Genomic DNA, 17,333 nt, shown 5'->3' with positions numbered 1-17,333 from the left:
CTCCTGCGGAGAGAGAGGGGTCCGCGGGAGACGCGGGGAGGGAGGCGGCGGCCGGCGCGGCCCTCGGCCAGGGTGTCTGGGTTTCGGGGTCGACGCTTCGAGACCCGGCCTGGAGGGGCTGTCTTTTCACGGCCCGTTTCATTCAGAGTTTTCATTTGTTCTAAGTCTGACGCGCTCAGGCTGCGGTCAGAACGTCCAGCTCCTAAGTCCCCGCGGGACGCTCAAGGCCGCTGTCACACTCGACTTCGGAGCCCGACCCCCGGGGGTCTCCTCCCTCCGCCCCCAGCTGCGCCGGAACCAGGACTCCGGGCCGCGGAGCCCGGCGTCGGTGGAGACCAGGGGTCCCCAAGCGCCGGCCGCCCCGGCCCGGGCTCCTCCGGGACCGCGGGCTCCCCGTGCGTCCTGCCGCCCCCTGGCTCCGCGGAGAAGACGCCCGAGGCCGGCAGCGGGCAGAGACGCGCCCCAGCTCTCCCGCCCCGTGGGCACGCGCGGGGCGGGGCGACCGCGGGCCTCCTGCGCTGCGGACGGCGTCCTCCTCCTCTCCGAGTCTCCTATTTCAGAATGTTCAGCGATGACGAAGGACAGAAAAAGCTAGCTGTCTTCTGGAGGCTCCCCTTTGGAGGACTCGAAGAGGAAGAGACGTGGGGCCAGAGAAAAGAGCCGAGAAATGGAGAGAGACAGGCAAGGGCAGAGAATGACCAAGAAGAAGCGGGAAAACAGGGAATGGAAGGGAGAGGAGCTGGGAGAGGAGCTGGGCGAGCCCGGCAGCGGTTTCGGTCGCTGGGTTTGGGCGACCACTGCTCTTGGTTCTGGGGAGCTCCCACCTTTCACTGATCCGCCGGCGAACCCAGATCTGCCAGAAATCACCCAGCTGCCTGCCTGGCCTTTGTTCCTGCCAAGTTTCCTTCCCTAGTTCGAGGAGGTGGGCTACATCGGTTCGCGAGTGAGCGGAAGCCGAGGGAGAGTCCTCGTTGGCTCCCTCGGAGATGACCGGCGGGTAGGGAAACGCACAAACTCCTCTTCCCTTTGTGGGCCGGTCTGCGGGGCCTGGGTGGACAACCTGAAAATCCAGCAATAACCGAATTTATTTAGAGACGAGGGGATGAACAGCCAAATAGTTGGTTACAGGAGTTGGAAGTGGTTATCCTGGGAGAGAAGAAATGCGAGAGGGGATCAGCGGGCAACTGTTTTCCATAAAAAGTTTTTGGGCATTTGTAACTTTGATAAAATGTATACCAATTAAAAAAATAATCGTTTCTGGGGGTGGCGCCGTGGCCGAGTGGTTGAGTTCTCGCGCTCCGCTGCAGGCGGCCCAGTGTTTCGTTGGTTCGGGTCCTGGGCGAGGACATGGCACTGCTCTTCAAACCACGCTGAGGCGGCGTCCAGCATGCCGCAACTAGAAGGACCCACAACGGAGAATATACAACTATGTATTGGGGGGCTTTGGGGACAAAAGGAAAAGAATAAAATCTTAAAACAATAATAATAATAATAATTTCTTTCTACCTATGATCTTTTTAAGGTACATCGTTGGTATTTTGAATTTAAATTTTCACGTAATCATATGTGTTGCTCTAAAGATTCTGGGTTTTGTGTCCTGTGTAGAAATGTCTTCCACTGTAAAACTATGAATTTTGTATTGGGGGCAGTGTCACAGTAAGTAATTGGATCAATTTTCCCTTTTTAGTGAGCTGAACAGATGAACTAATAAACTCCAAGATCCTCCTCGCCCAGGAAATTCTGCCTGGCCACAGAGGATTACTTAACTCTCCCTGAGAGGGTCCACAGTCACGGAAAAGTATCACTGATGTGACTTAAATAAGATCGGTTTCCTCCCACCCAGTCTTGACGCAGTGTAGCACCCAAAATACAAGAGGTAACGCTCAATGACTGTATATATGCAGAGTGCCATGTGCCAGGCATGTCCCACAAGTGTTACATGTGGTTTACTCATTTAATCCTTACAACAGGCCTAGATCCTCTTATCGTCCTCATGTTACATATGAGAAATCTGAGACACGGAAAGGTTAAGCAACCTGTCCAGTCACTCAGTCCACTGAGTAGTATCTGAAAGCAGGAATTTGAGCTGAAGGCAACCTGGCTCCAGAAGATATGCTCAGAACCACTGTGTTTATACCGCTCCTAACAAAAGAGAAACACAAACGGGAAAAGAGTTTGACAAGAAACTTAAGCCTGTAAGTTTCTTTTGGAAAAAGAAAAAAAAAACACCGAGTAGGAACCACGTAACAGGCATACGGCTGTCCCAAAGGTCCTCATGACCCATCTGCCTCCCAAACAGCCTTGGTATCCTAGCAGCTGCTCCCTCAAGTCTTCAACTTAGACACAATTCCTGCCACATCTGCATTTTTTCCTCCCCTTTGCATTGTCCTCTCACCTACCCTACCCCTCTTCCATATCTATTCTGTTCTTTTCCTTCTGGACCATTCATTGTTTAGATTTAAAAATATGAAAAATACATAAAGAAGAAGATAAGCAGTCACCTGCAATTAACAAGCAGTCACCTGGAATTAACTACTGTTAACATCTTTACATATTTTCCTTCAAATCTGTTTTTTATCTAATTTTTTTGCAAAAAATTATGCCTGCTTATTATACAAAATTCAAATGATACAGAAAAACAAAATTTGTAAAATCTAAAAAAATCTTAAATTCAAAGATAGCTTTTGTTAACATTGGCTAAATATTGATGGAGTCATTTTTGGTATATCTAGAAAGAGAAGTCTATATATAAATATGCTTTTATAAAATTGGGCTCTTACAGATTCTATTTTTTAATTTAAAGTGATTCAATTTATTAGTGCCGGAATTTAACTGAAGGAATAGATACAAAAACAAAAATGAAGAAGTTGGTGAACTTTCAATCAAATTGTTCATGACGAGAGAGGATTTTCTATAAGAACCCTCTAAGGCCAATAATAGTAATTGTTATTATTAAAGTAAGATTAAAATTTGGGATGATTTTATTATGCTTATAAAATCATATTTCTTAAAGTGTAAATTGTAAGTAACACAACGCATCCACTTCAAGTTCAATGACTGTTGTCAAATTGATGCCCCCCTGTAACCACTACCCTGTTCAAGAAGAAGGAACACTTCCATTACACCAAAATGTCCTCTTGCCCCCTTGAGATCAATCCCCCCACCAACCCTGTCCCAGGCAATCAGTGTTCTAGTACCACAATTACATTCATGCACCTCTTGAGGGACATTTGAATTGTTTCCAGTTTGGGGACTATTAGAAACAAAGCTGCTATGAACAAGTCCCTTTTGAGGTCATATGTTTTATAAATGCCATTTTAATTTTTTTACCTTTAATACTAAGTCATTTTGTGAATGGATGTTACATTCACAAACACAGAATTCATGCAAATGTTACAAAAGCCTGAAGCAGAGGTCCACACACTTTCTTTATATGTCACATTTAAGGGGAAAAATCCATATCTTGGATAGTTTCCTATCAGTACATACTTGATATAAGACACAAACACACACACACACACACACACACACACACACACACACACACACACTATGCTAGGTGTATCATTAGAGGGTATTATCTGACTACTCTGAAAAGGCTGCAGGCCAAATCATAGCTATCCCCAACTCTCCTTTGCTTTCTCGATGCTTGTTTCAGAACCCACAATTAGTCTTTCCTTCCTCTCCTCCAAGCTCTCCAACAAAATTCTCTTGCGTTCCCTGTCTTGTGGATTTTCATTCCCACCCCACTTTCTCCACTGAAGGAGGAGGAAAAGGAGAGGTAGGAAGAGGAGAAAGAAGAGGAAAAGGAAAAGGAGGCGGGAGGGGAGGAGGACAAGGATGACGAGGAGAAAGAGGAGGACTAGGAGGAGAAGGAGAAGGAGGGGAAGGAGGAGAAGATGACCTGAATATGGAGGAAGCTTCTCGCAAGCTGGGTATAAGGAAGGGATTCAAAGACAGATTTTTTTCCCCCAGCAAACAGTAAAGGGGTAATTTGGGGACATTACAGTCCTTAAAAACTTTATTCCAATTCGGTAGCAATCCACCATTTTCCTTTACATAGATCAGAACTCCTCGTCCCCCTGACCCCCACCTTCTAAATCCTGATTCTTGTTTACAGAGAAATGGTCAAAAACGAGAAATTGTGTATCACGGTTCAGAATCTATTCTTTCAAATTTCAGATTTCTGAGAGAGTTTAAAAATAAAGAAATGTATAAAACAGCTTTGATGATTCCAACATAGTGGGGCCATCGTTTTCTACACAAAATGTAGAATGACAATCTCAGAAGGAAACTTGAAATCGAATAAATCAAGGTTATCTCTAAAAACGAAAGAGAATAAAAACTGCCCGGATGTCACTGATCTGCTCTTTGAAACTATAGTTAGGTAGGGGAATCCTCCCAAGATTTTGGGGTGAAAAGTAATCACTGGTAGTCTCTCTAACGCAGTCACCCTCAAATCGCAGTGCTTTCGAGGGAGCGTCCAAGCAGAGAAACAAAACAGGATAAACAGTTCCCAGATTCTGTCGCTCATTTCCTCTTTTGAAAAGTGTAATTTTCAGGCTCACACCGGTTGACACACATTGCCAGGTACGCCGAATCCTTCCCGGAACACCGATGGGCCCACGGTGGGGACACACCGAGGCGCGGTGGCTGACGATGTTAATAAACTCGGTTCACGGCGTCTGGTGTACAGACGCCAGGGGCCTCTCGGCACCTCTGTGCGAGGCCCCCTCTCCGCAGCTCCCCTCCTGTCCACGCTGGTTCCTCCCCACAATCCTCCCTCTTCCGTGGGCCGCTGACGCCTCCCCTGCCACTGCGGTGACTGCCTTCCGGGACCTTCATCTTTTGCTCCTCGCTCCTTGGTGAGACGTGGCCCAACGGTCAGCCCACGGTCCAGCCCGCCAATCAGTGACCTGATGGCTCTTTGGGTTTCTGCGCTCTTCCAAAGAGAAAGGATGAAAGTCACAAGGGTCTTAGGTCCAAATATTCAACATCGCAGACTTCCAGAAACACTTGCGGGTTGAAAGGTACGAACTCGCGAATGACGTGGTGACTCTGTTGCACGCCAAATGCTGCTCCACATACGCGAGCACGTCGCAGCCCCAGGGCACTGCAAAGTCCCAGTTTAGGCGGACCCCTAAAACCGTGCTCTGCTCAGAATTGCCCTAGGGATTTCAGTTCTCATTTTCCAACTCCTGGCGGCCAGAACCAGGAAATGACCAGACTCGCCCGTGCTACAGGCAAGCAAGAAGGAGTCATAAAAGGACGGGGTGGGTAAAAGGAGATTGGGCATAATGCGTAAAAAGACAGGGTTGGATAGAAGGAGATTGGGCATGATGCACTGGCAGGGAATCGAACCCGGGTCACCCGCGTGGGAGGTGAGAATTCTACCACTGAACGACCAATGCTTCCTGCTGTTGGGGCCAACGATGGGTCTCCAGAAAGAATCTTGACAGTCACCGGAGGATGGGAGGCAGGGGAACCAAAAAGTTCCCCAATAGGCTTACACACTTGTCTTTGGATAGAGCTCACAAACACAAAGGCACTGGAAGCAAAGGCTTGTGGAAGAGGCTTACTCCTGTCAGGCAACAGGATAAAGGCGGGACATTCAAATTAAAGTATCAAAACATCTGTTTTGTCAGCTCACACCACAACTCTGAAAAAGGCTCTTTTCAGGCCTGTAACAGAAAAACATTGGAAATTCATCCAGATCCCTTGTTTAGGATCCTGAACCACCAACTGTCAAGCTCAAACTGTTGCCTTAGAGGGTCCCAGGAAGTAATCTAACTTGCTAGGGGAGGGAAGTAAAAGTCTAACCCAGGGAGGAAATGAGAAGCAGAAGCAGAATTAGATTGGAATCAAAAGAAGGAAAGGGCCAGAATCAAAATAGAGATAATGAAGACATGCATTTTGGTCAATGGGATTGGTTCTTTGTAACTGTTTTTTTCGTACAAGAATAATGAGTCAGCCTCCTAATCATTGTATCAGCAGTACCTGCCTGCTTTGTAAGGTGTTCAAAGCATTTGGATGGATACACGTCATATCATAATCATTAAAAGATTAATTACTGTTAAGTTTGCAGTCAATGTTTAGTTGTTCGGGAGACTCTAATCTCCTAAATTGGACTCCCTGTTGTGCTGAGGTTTAGCGTTTGTGACTCTGAGATGCACATGAGGCATAGGCTTTATTGTATGGGTTGTCTAAGGAGCAGACCAAGTTTCCGAAAAATATTAATGGTTGAAATGTTAACATAATGGTCCTTGGATGAAATTGAAATATGCAGAGGTTTCTCTCCCCAATTATTCCTGGGGAAATTAAACTGAAGAAAGGAAGCGGGAGAGCTCCCCTACATGTTGAGACTAGAAATCATGACGTTTTGAAGACAGCAGCTGCAGACCTGCAATCATTGTTCTCTTGCTGAGAACTGAGCTGGGTGGAGGCTGAGTCACAAACCTGGGCTCACCAAGGAAAATGACTGTCATTTTGACCTTGGAGAGCTTTGGCTCTATCCGTCCTCTGCCCAACACTCAAGACACACACCAGCTTTGGTCAACATGCTTTCAAATACCACCTCCATCAACCAGATCTACACTGATTCCCACATCTCTTTCTATACTACAAACTTGTACTTCCAACTCACAACTCCTAATTCACAAGTCAATGCCTCGTATGTGTCTCAGAGTCACAAATGCTAAAACTCACTGCACCTGTGAATTCCCTGTCGTCACCCACCACCCTCTACCTCAATATTCTTGGATTAGACCAGGCACAGTGTCTCCCAAACTGTAGTGCACTGTCCCAAGTATTTCAATCAATCCCCAAAACAACGCCCAATCTTTTCCTAATCCTGCCTAATATATGTACCCTCACCACCAACCACCCTGTTGCCTGAAGCACATCCTGCTACTCTGTTTGTATACACTCTCTCATCTCCCCCGCACAGAAATTTATGTCTGCCATAATAAATATATAGTGCTTAACTTTATTGGCTGCACCACTGGCTTACTGCCACTTTATGACTGCACTCTTCCATCCATCAACTCTTATCCCCATTAATACACCCAGATAAAAAGCCAGCCTCCCTGCGGCCAGTCTAGTGTACTCCAATCCTTTTGCCACATTGCATCCTGAGTGATCCTTCCACAGCCTACATCAGGACATATCTGTAGCCTAAAACAACATAGTGTCCCCAGATTCCTCCACTCAACAGTCTTAATACCTTCATGACATGAACCCAGGCTTCCCTCATCCTCATCATCTGCATGTCTCTTGCCAATTCTCAAGTCCAGCAACAGTGAAGTCCTGGACACGTCAGGAACTCTCTCACTTTCAGGCACTTGCTTCTCTCTACAGGGGATGGTCTCTCACAACTTCTTCTTCCTTCTTCAAAATCATTCTCATCCTTCAGGTCTCAGTTCAGAAGTCTTTTCCTCTGGAAAGACTTTCCTGACTGTCTGAATTCAGTATGAAATGTTCTCCTTTTATTTTGGCATGAATTGTGCTCTAATGAAGTCACATTTTACTTGACTCTGTCTTCCAAAGACATATTTTCGTATGAAAAAGATTCATAGTTCCTGGGAAACCAAGTTTGTGTATAAAAATAAAAAATTCTCCAGACATAGCACACTGCCTAACATACGCAATAGTCTCAGGTTGTTAAACAATGAAAGAGTGCGAGAGAGAAACAAATAAGGAAACATTCTCTCTCTCTCTCAAACAGACACACACAGTCACAGACAGACAAACGAGAAAATAAATTTCACAAGATAGGCAGCAGAATGGTTAATCCACAATGTAGAACAACTCCAGCAGATCAATTGGAAAGGGTAGAGAATACAGTGATCAAGAATAAACTTTTGCTCAAATGTAAGACAGTAAAAGGATCTTGGGTGGAGCTTCAAAGTTAGAAAAGTTCAAGAGCCAGAAAGGAGAGGGGAAGGGTATGGTGTGGTGTGGTGAAGGGAATAAATCTTGGAGAGAAAGTTATACTTGAACTGTTGTGTAGATCTCTGTAAGACGCCAGAGTCTGTAAGCTGATCATGTTGATCCTTGGGCTTTTCTAGGAACTCAAAAGAGGCACCGGAGGAGGGAGGCTCTGGGGCCCTGGGGCGATTGTGCACGGGTTACTGCTTGGCCTGTACCAGGCTAATCATGAACAAAAGAATCAAAGAGTGAAAATATGAACATCAGGCAAAAGTAAAGGACAAAAAAAAAAAAAAAAGCTGTACACTGTATGGAAGAGTAACCATCTAGCAGAAACCCAGAATCCAATTGAATTCTTATTCCTTGACATGGCCTCCTCCAGTGGCCAGTGAGGGTGTAGTTAAGGGGATGAAATCTTAGAATGACGTTTTCACTTATTCACCCTTTGGTAGGTCCCTCTGAAATGTAAGAGTTTAAAAGCAGAACCATTTGATCCCTGGCCTTTTCCAAGGACTCCAAAGAGGCACAGGAGGAGAGAAGCTCAGTTATCACTGAGCTCTTCCGGAGTAACTCAGGCACATCCCCAAACGTGAGCCTCCCCAACAATCCCTGGATCCGGACTGTCTGTTCAGGGAAAGAGCTGCTGTTTGTCTCATGGTTGAGAGGAAAGCGTTTGGGAGGCACCAAGCAATGTGAGGGCAAAGAGAATGCATCATCGATGAGGAAATTTGATTTGAATTTGAATTCTAGTATTATGATTTGAATGCCAGAGGTTTATGGTGTTGCCTATGCAAGCCTGTGCTCTGGGTGTCTTTTCTGTTTGTTCTGCATGTCTACCAAAGAGGACTGTATGAACTTCTTTTTAGAATGGTGTTTTCCCAGTCCTTCCTGAGACTCTTCCTGATGAGACCCAATCTAATGGGGAGGGGCAGGGCTTTGGTGGTTCAATGGCAGAATTCTTGCCTCCCCTGGGGGAGACTCAGGTTTGATTCCCAGCCAGTGAGTACCTTTCTCTGCTAGGTTCTCTTTTGCACAGGCAAGAGGGGTGGTTTCCACCCTCTGGGAGTGGCAGCAGTGGTAAAGGGAAGAAAAGGGCAACTATACACCTTGAGTTAATTCTGGGGCAGAAGATATTAAGGAATTGATCTAAACAGGGATTCTGCAGTGCTCCCAGGCCCTGAAATGATCACCCGTGCTTTAGTGCTCATCCTGCAGCACAGCCACCACCTGGCCAGAGCAGGTCTTTGAAGCCACAGGTGGGTCTGGTGGGTCTCTGCGGTTTGGAATACTTGAAACCAAAACCCTTGTTACTATTATCTTTCGTCCTATTCCATCCTTTGGCTACATGGCACTATGGAGCTGGAATCAAGAAAGAGGTCACTGAAGGACAGAAGCTGTGCTGGGAGAAGCATCAGGGGCCCAGGGAAGGGGGAGGCTTGTGGGGAGAAATTCCTGTGGAGATGAGGGGAGTTGGGTAGTGGGGCCTCTCACCTTCCTATGGACGTAGGCCCTAGTTTGCTGGTCTTGGTAAAGTTGAGGACAAGGATGAGCCCAGATGGAGAGTCGCACCCACAAGAAAATCGTTTCTATCGTGCCTTTTTGTTTTACACTCTGCCAGTCAAATCTTCTGGTCAGGAGATCTTCGTTTTTCTATTAATTAACACACTTTTTGTTTAGAACCATTTTAGGACTACAAAAAAAAAAAAAAACTGAACAGATAACAAACAGAGTTCTCATATTCACTCCCTCCCTGCTCACGGCTTCCCCTATTATTAACATCTTGCATTTATGTGATACATTTGTTACAACCAATGAACCAATATTAATACATTATTCTTAACAAAAGTTCATGCTTTACATTAAGGTTCACTCTCTTTTACAGTTCTATGAGTTTTGACAAATTGGTGACATCACGTATCCACCATTACCGTGTCACAGAGAATACTGTCGATGCCCTAAAACAACCCCTGTACTCCACCTAATCATTTTTCTCACCTTCCCCTCTGAATCCTGGAAACCACTTATCTTTTTTACGTTTGCCTTTTCCACAAATGTCATATGGTTGGAATCATACAGTGCGTGGTGTCTTTAGCTTTGCCTTTTCCACAATTTCATATAATTGGAATCATATAGTGTGTGGTCTTTTCAGACCGGCATCTTTCACTTAGCAATATGAACGTAAGTTTCTTTCATGCCTTGTCATCATAGTCCATTTCTTGTTATTACACAAAATGAATCCATGATTTGTTCAAACCATTCACCTATTGAAGGATGCCTTGGTCACTTCCAGATAGGGCCAATTATGAAAAAAGCTGTTATAAATATTCCTGTGCAAATTTCTGTATGGGCATAAGGTTTCAACAAACTTCAGTATATACGTGCAAGCCCGGTTGCTGGATCATATGGCAAGAGTATATTTAGCTTTGTAATAAACTCTCTCCCCAAGTGGCTGTACCATTTTGCAGTCCCCCGAGCAACGAATGATGGTTTCCATTGCTCCACAACTCACCAGCATTTGGTATTGTTCGTTTTTTGGATTTAACCATTCTAAGAGGTGTGTAGCGGTAGCCCATTGTTGTTTCAGTTTGCAATTCCCTAGTGACATACGATGTTGAGCATCTTTTCATATACGGGATTGCCATCTGTTCATCTGTATAATCTGTATGTCATCTCTGGTGAGGTGTCCGTTCAATCTCTTGCCCATTTTTAATTGGGTTTTTAAATTTTTCTTATCTTTGAGTTTTAGTGTTCTTTGCATGTTTTGGATACAAGTCCTTAATCAGATATGTTTTGCAAATATTTTCTCTCCCTCTGTGGCCTGACTTTTCACAGGCCTTCGGAGAGAGTGTGGAAGGGAAAGTGGAAAACGTGCAGAGTGCTTGGTGGAGTCTACACAGTTTACATGCTACAGCCGTTGTAGAAATAGCTGTGGGATTTGACTGTGGTACCATTGTTTTGATATTCTGGTGCTGATTTTTACTCCTGTCTTCTGCTTATGGCAGCGGTAAGAGTTTGCCATTTTATGGGTACTTCACCTGCTGCCTTTGTTGGGTCAGTCAAAATCAGCTCCCTACACTTTTAATCTACAAACGGGACAGCCCTCGAGGACCTGACCCCACGTTCACCTTCCCCTCAACCCCCGCGGGCAGCACCTCTGGGCACCTCTTTCGTCCGAAGGCCTTGGAAGCGTTTTATCTGTGAACTGGGCAGGGGAATCCCAGCCGACTGGCCCATTTGCAGGGCCCGCACCAACAGGCCGCCTGGGCTTGGCCGCGTCTGGGTCACAGAGAGCTCAGCCAGATCCGCGCCACCTCGGGTGCAGCCCCACAGGGCTTTGAAGGTCTGCAGGGCTGTGTAAACCTGGGCAAGATGCTTAGCACCCCTGTGAAGGCGCTTCTGCGGGTGGCTGACGTGGAGACAAGCAAGAGCGGTGTCCCCTGAGAAGGGGCCCACCCTTGTTCCCCTTCCTCTGCAGGAGTTGAAGACTGGGTGCGAGGAGCAGAGAGCAGGACCCCTCAACAGAGGAAAGAAAGGTTCGTGTGTGCAGACAGACGGTGCAAAAGGATTCCCTGGCCGGGAATCGAACCCGGGCCGCGGCGGTGAAAGCGCCGAATCCTAGCCACTAGACCACCAGGGAAGTGGACACTGGTGCTTCTCTTCCTTGCTTCCGCCCAGAGGGAGGTTTGCTCTGTGCTCTGGGACGCCTTGGGCTCTGGGAGCCAGTCACGCGCGTCTTAAACCAGGAATCCTTTCGTAAAGCCCTTCCCTCCCTGCTTTCTCTGGAAAAGGGAGCCCGCAGGCGACGCACCGAGAGCCCCGGAGGCCCGCCAGGACCACCCGTGCCGGAGCGAGTCGCCTCGTCGCCTCGTCCCGGCGGCACCTCTGAACTGCCCCGGGGACGCGCCACTGCGGGGAGAGAAGGTCGCGGGGGCCGGGGAGTGGACGAGGTTCGTGGGAGGAGGTGGGTGGGGAGGCGCCCAGAGTTAGAAGGGGCCCGAGCACGGAGACCTGAGAGCTTGGCATTTCCAACCTCCCAAAGGACTCAGGTGGGTGCAGGAACGGAGACAGACGGTGGAGGGGAAACGCTTTCTAGCAAGTCTCAGTCCCAGGCGGCTGAACTGGATTCCGGATCTTCCCACTACAACCCGCTGCACCTGCAGTTTTCCCGCCTTAGTCGATGCCAGCTCCATCCTTCCATATGCTCAGGCCAAAAGCCTAGGCGTTCTCTCCGCCACCGGAGTTTTTCTGAGACCCCACATCCCTTTAGTCAGGAAGTTTTGTTTTGTTGTCACGTGTGTGGGACATTGATTGCTCTGGGTTTTCTCAACCTCGGCCCCGTTGACAGTTAGGATCCGATCATCTTTTTCCAGGGGAATGCTCCACCCGTGGATTGAAGGATGTTTAGTGGCATCCTTGGCCTTTGATGATTTGATGGCAGAGGAAAGCTTCCCCCTCTCCCCCCAGGCGTGACAATCAAAAGTGTCTCCAGACTAGGCCTGGTGACAAACTAGCGGGACGAGGGTCGTGGACCAAGGACGCATGTCAGCCCGGATTGAGAACCACGACGTGCATAGTCCCTCCTGTTCCTGGTCTCTGAACTTGTGCAGATGACTCTCCTGATCAAGGTGCGGGGATCCATTCAACTCTGGGCCCCTGGGCCCAAGTGGATGTTAGGAATTGAGACTTTTCCTCTCAAGATCATGGGTCTTTGTGCCCTTTGGACTTTTCTTTGGCTCTGTCCTGGAAATCAGCCTCTTTTGAGCCTGTCTACAATGGCCAGCCAGGCAGGGGGGTAGTCTGGCTCCTTGAGGTTCCTCTTTCCCCTTCTAGAACTTCACACCTCTTTTGGTTCAGCCTGCAGAGAAGCTTTAGGGGGCACTTTACTCGACTTCCCCCGGCATCCCCAAGGAGCAGGTGCGTGGGGCAGGTGGAAGAATGGGCTTTGATTGTGGTGCCGGACCCTCGATGCCCGACCTCCACGACCCGCATGCAGTTTTCCAGGCTCCCCCGGTCCCGCCCTTGGGGAGTGATGTCCTGGGAGACAACCAGGCCAGGAGGGACACCTAGGGGAAACCGGCTGCCCGCTTCAGTTCTGTAGAGGGAGCCAGAAAGCGTCCTGACAGGAGAGAAAGGCGATGGATCCTCCCTTATTGGGCAGGTGGAAGAGAGAGTAAAGGGAAGAGGAGAAAAATCCTGTGAAGTTTTGGGATCTACTGGTACCATGCTGTTGACCTCCTCTGGAACAGCGATCTCTCAGGACTGGTGAAGGTGAGTGGAGTCCCGTCTCCAGTTTGCCAAAGTGGTCAAAGCAGAGGACGATGACCTGCACACCGGTGAATAGGCCATCCCTGGTCTGCTACTTGGTAGTGTTTGAACTTCCCTACCCAAGATTTCTGTGGATGCAGCTGGTTGTTTTCCCAATTGCTCTCATTCGAAGAAAGGGTCGATCTGGTGTGAAGCATGTGCAACAACCTCAAAGCAAGGAAAGCAACTCTTGTGGAGAGTGTCACATTCCTCTCACACCCCTTTAATTTTAATGGCACTTTCCCAGGTAGAGTCCCCATGTCGGGCCCATTCTGCTTTTATTGTACAGGTGGTGGAACCTAAGAGAAGTCTAGAAGGTCCACAGGAGAATATTTGAATCACGGCAGGCATTTTTGTGTAAGCGTGCATTCCAAAAACACAAGACAAACATATCGAGCTCACCTGTGCCTTTTCTACAAAGATAAGGAGAAGAATTACACATAAACAAATGGAAAACATCATAGAATGGCCTTAAGTGTCTGTTGCTTCCACTAAAGTTATTCTTCCCTGGATACGCTCATCAGCGTCTTCTCTTTCTCCAAAATATGACATCCAGTGCCAGACCCTAAAATCGGTTTTCTGGTTCTAGTCTATTTTTGCCCCCTCTCTGTATCTCTGCCTCTTCCTCCTCTTTTTTCTTATGTGAAAAAAGTCATCTCTCCTTCAGCCTCCAATCTGCAACAGGGAACCCAAGGATCAGCTTAGCAATTTAGGGACCCTCCATGGGACTCTATGTCAAAAACAGTATGGAGTTCTCTTGTTGGCCCAATCTGGCAGATGAAAATGTTGAGGCCCTGCCCAAAGTTCAGAACTAGCAGAAGTAAAACCACTGGATCACTGAAATAGTCATAAGTAAAAATTCGTTGTGTGCAAAAAGACAGTTTGGGAACTGGGAGCACTCAAACTGAATACAGAATGAGGCACAGAGGTATATTGTTATAAAGCAGCTCATAGAGTGAGGGGTCAGTGGCTGTTCATTCTTCACAGTGTTGGTCTATACCATTAGAGGTTTACTAGTGATAGCGAATTGGTTAAAGTGGTTACCTCATATCAATTTTGGGGACCAGTTTAAGTTTCGTTTATGATTTTCAGAGGCATTAACCAGAAGTGGCCCTATTTAAGTTCCACTGGTTTTGCAAAATTTGCTACATTAGCTACGGCTTGTATGACTAAACTGTTTGGTCTGCTCAGATAATTTTCAAGTCTGATCTCCACTTGTGATTGATTTGAGCAATTCTCCCCTTTTGGTCATGATCTTACCCCCAGAGCATGACCATCCAGTATAGTGTTACTCTCAGTTACCACTGTGAATGTCCCCAGGCCCAGGAGTCACATATTCACTGTCTCTGCTAGATGAGTCATCGGGGCTGAGAGTCCTCTAGTCACCATCATCATCATTTATGTGGTTATTGTTGAGTTCTTCCAGTTGTCCGATTTTGATGGATACCATTTGACCTGTGAGTGGCTGCCAACAGGCGTTTAGAATCCTTGAGAGTATGCAAAGTACCAGAGAGTTTAATATGATGGCTCTAAGGAGAACAGTAGCCAAGGATTGAAAAAGTCTCAGGGAGCACAGATTGCCAGGAGCCAAGGTTTATCCAGCTAGGCAGGTCTATGGAAGAGGTGTCACTAATCTGATGAAAAATTTTATCTGGTCTTTAAGACCGTTTAGATCTTGAGCAACAGAGAGACAACATTTTTCCCCAATAGGGCATCAACGACGCTCCCCTTTTGGAGCACCACTGAAGATAATTTACTCCAGTGTACTTTGGTCAGGCACGGGAACGGAGAACGCACCCGCACCAAGGTTAGCGCACTGTAGCGTTTCCTTCTCTTCTCCTGCCCTCCTCGCGCTTAGTGGCCGGCGGAAAGAGCTGCTCCCTGGCCCCGAGGCAAGGGGCGCAACCCTGTGCGGGGTTCAACAAAGTAAAAGCAAAAAGCCAGACATGACAGACAACAGTGCCGTGACTCGGATTCGAACCGAGGTTGCTGCGGCCACAACGCAGAGTACTAACCACTATACGATCACGGCACGCCACAGCCCCGGGGGCGGCCTTGTTCCTTGCTCTATGAATTTTGACGTCATATCCCTCTAATTACTGCGCTGGTTTTTCTTGGACAGTGCAGGTACTCGTTTTCTTTCTTTTCTGCCCGCTCTCCGTTTTCCCCTCCCATCCTCTCGATTCTGATACCTGCTTTTAAAAACAACAACAATCCTCATCTTGCCAAATCCCGCCCGCGCCTCTGCACAGGACTCTTGGGAAGTCTCCTTGTCTGCAACCTGGCCTCCCCCTCCTCTTTGTCGCCTCCTTGCATTTGCCGCTTTTGAGCCCTCCTCTCCCTCTTTCCGGCTCCCTCCTCGAACCGACCGCAGCCGAGTGGATTGAGAGGAGCGCCGGGGGCGCAGATGGTCGGGTGAAGGCGGAGCAAACGGGAAGAGCCGCCACTGGAGCCCACCGGGCGTTCAGCTTCCCTTGGGCCCCACTCGGCCCAGGCCCGAGGGGTCGCGGCCCCAGGCGTCTCTGTGGCGCTGGCATCTGAGGAGGTTGTGGACCAAGGCCAGGCGAGGCCGTTCGGTTGCACTTTACCTTCGGAATCACCCAAAGCAAGGGTTTCCAAGGAGACAAAAACACTGGCTGCGTCGACTCCGCCTCTCCGGTTTTCGAGGATTTGGAACCTGGACAACTTCAAATCCTGCAAAAAGCGGATGACTCCGCCTAGCGTTGAATAGTGCTTGCTCTCGGAGGGGAAGGAAACCATGCTGCAGCGTGTCTCTGTGGCGCAGTCGGTTAGCGCGTTCGGCTGTTAACCGAAAGGTTGGTGGTTCAACCCCACTCAGGGACGCATCTCGCCTTTTCTGTCCTAAAAGAGCTTCCGGTTGTTTCTACTGTTGAGGAAAATAATCAATAATCATCCTATAACAGAAAGTTATATTCGAGCCAAGCTGAGGACTATAGCTCAGGGAGTGCATCCTTCTCAAGGGAAAAAAGAGCTCTTCTTCTGAGTGCTTTCCGGCAACCTTATACAGCATTTCCAAACAAAGAGGCGCACACTAAGCATGACAGGGGCACGTTCCTCAAGGATTCAAGGAGATGTTTTGTTACAGGTTAGCAGGTACACAGCGTGTCAACATGACCCTGACATCATGCGAAGGAAAATTTACCTTCAAACAGTACTGGCATCAGAAGAAGGGAGGCAGCAATTCTTATCTTCCAAGAGCTCATTCTTCACTTTGGGATAATGATTAAAGCAGATGTACAATGAATGTTTGGCAGGCCATACATCAGGCTTCTTTGGTTTAAATAAAATTTAGGCCAAATCAAGTTTAAACTAGAATGCCTTCCCCATACACCTCAATATACAACATTTTCTTGCATCACTACTCTGCACATCCTCTCAGTAAGGGTGGAGAGACGTCTCCCCGACTGCTACACGCCTGTTCTCTGTATTTTGTGTGTAACAGGAGCATGTAAACCAAGATCATAAGATCATCACGGATCCTCACAGAAGAGCTCGGGAGAACATCGTTTGTTCGTACTAGTATTTATTTAACCCTTTCCATGTACTTTTTAAATTAGTTGGTTCTGTGACTTGATGGATACAAATACTGCTGCAGTCATCATTCTTGTACACATATCTTGGGCCACTTGTACTAGTATTTTAGAGTAGAGTCCTGGAAGAGCAGTTGCTCTATCATAGTGTTTACATGGTTTCTATACGATTTCATTTTCTCTCCTTTGTTGGTTTATTAGACACACTGGAGCCTCATTTTCTTCCCCTCGGATAACTCCTTGTTATTTCAGCAAATACTTTAGGATTTATAACATACATCTGCCACTTACCACAGTCTGATATCACACCTCTTCACATTTCTCACACACTAAATCTGGTTCTTGAACATTCTCTCTCTCTCTCACTCTTTGTCTCTCTGTCTCTGTCTCTCTCCACATGTATCCATGTCTATCTCTCTCTCTTTCTGGCTCTCACGTTCTAGGCTACCCCCAGTCTTATTCACTTTCTTCTCCTCCTTTTCAGCTTTCCAGAACCTCAAATTAGAATGCCTTCAATCATCAGGCATTTATTAGGTGCTCACAGGTGCCAGT

General features: G+C 47.4%; 4 non-coding genes across 4 annotated transcripts; 1 reads left to right on the top strand and 3 right to left on the bottom strand.

Annotated features, from left to right (window-relative positions):
- Positions 1-5,340: 5,340 nt before the first annotated feature.
- TRNAG-CCC (transfer RNA glycine (anticodon CCC)) lies at positions 5,341-5,411 on the bottom strand. Its single transcript has one exon. It is a non-coding gene; the product is annotated as a tRNA-Gly (tRNA).
- Positions 5,412-11,491: 6,080 nt separating this feature from the next.
- TRNAE-UUC (transfer RNA glutamic acid (anticodon UUC)) lies at positions 11,492-11,563 on the bottom strand. Its single transcript has one exon. It is a non-coding gene; the product is annotated as a tRNA-Glu (tRNA).
- Positions 11,564-15,190: 3,627 nt separating this feature from the next.
- Positions 15,191-15,262, bottom strand: TRNAH-GUG (transfer RNA histidin (anticodon GUG)). Its single transcript has one exon. It is a non-coding gene; the product is annotated as a tRNA-His (tRNA).
- A 738-nt stretch (positions 15,263-16,000) lies between these two features.
- TRNAN-GUU (transfer RNA asparagine (anticodon GUU)) lies at positions 16,001-16,074 on the top strand. Its single transcript has one exon. It is a non-coding gene; the product is annotated as a tRNA-Asn (tRNA).
- The last annotated feature ends 1,259 nt before the right edge of the window (positions 16,075-17,333 follow it).

Source organism: Equus caballus, chromosome 5 (assembly GCF_041296265.1).
Source record: "Equus caballus isolate H_3958 breed thoroughbred chromosome 5, TB-T2T, whole genome shotgun sequence".
Taxonomy (NCBI): Eukaryota; Metazoa; Chordata; class Mammalia; order Perissodactyla; family Equidae; genus Equus; species Equus caballus.
The sequence above is the reverse complement of the archived record's forward strand: the minus strand, read 5'-3'. Positions and strand labels throughout refer to the sequence as shown.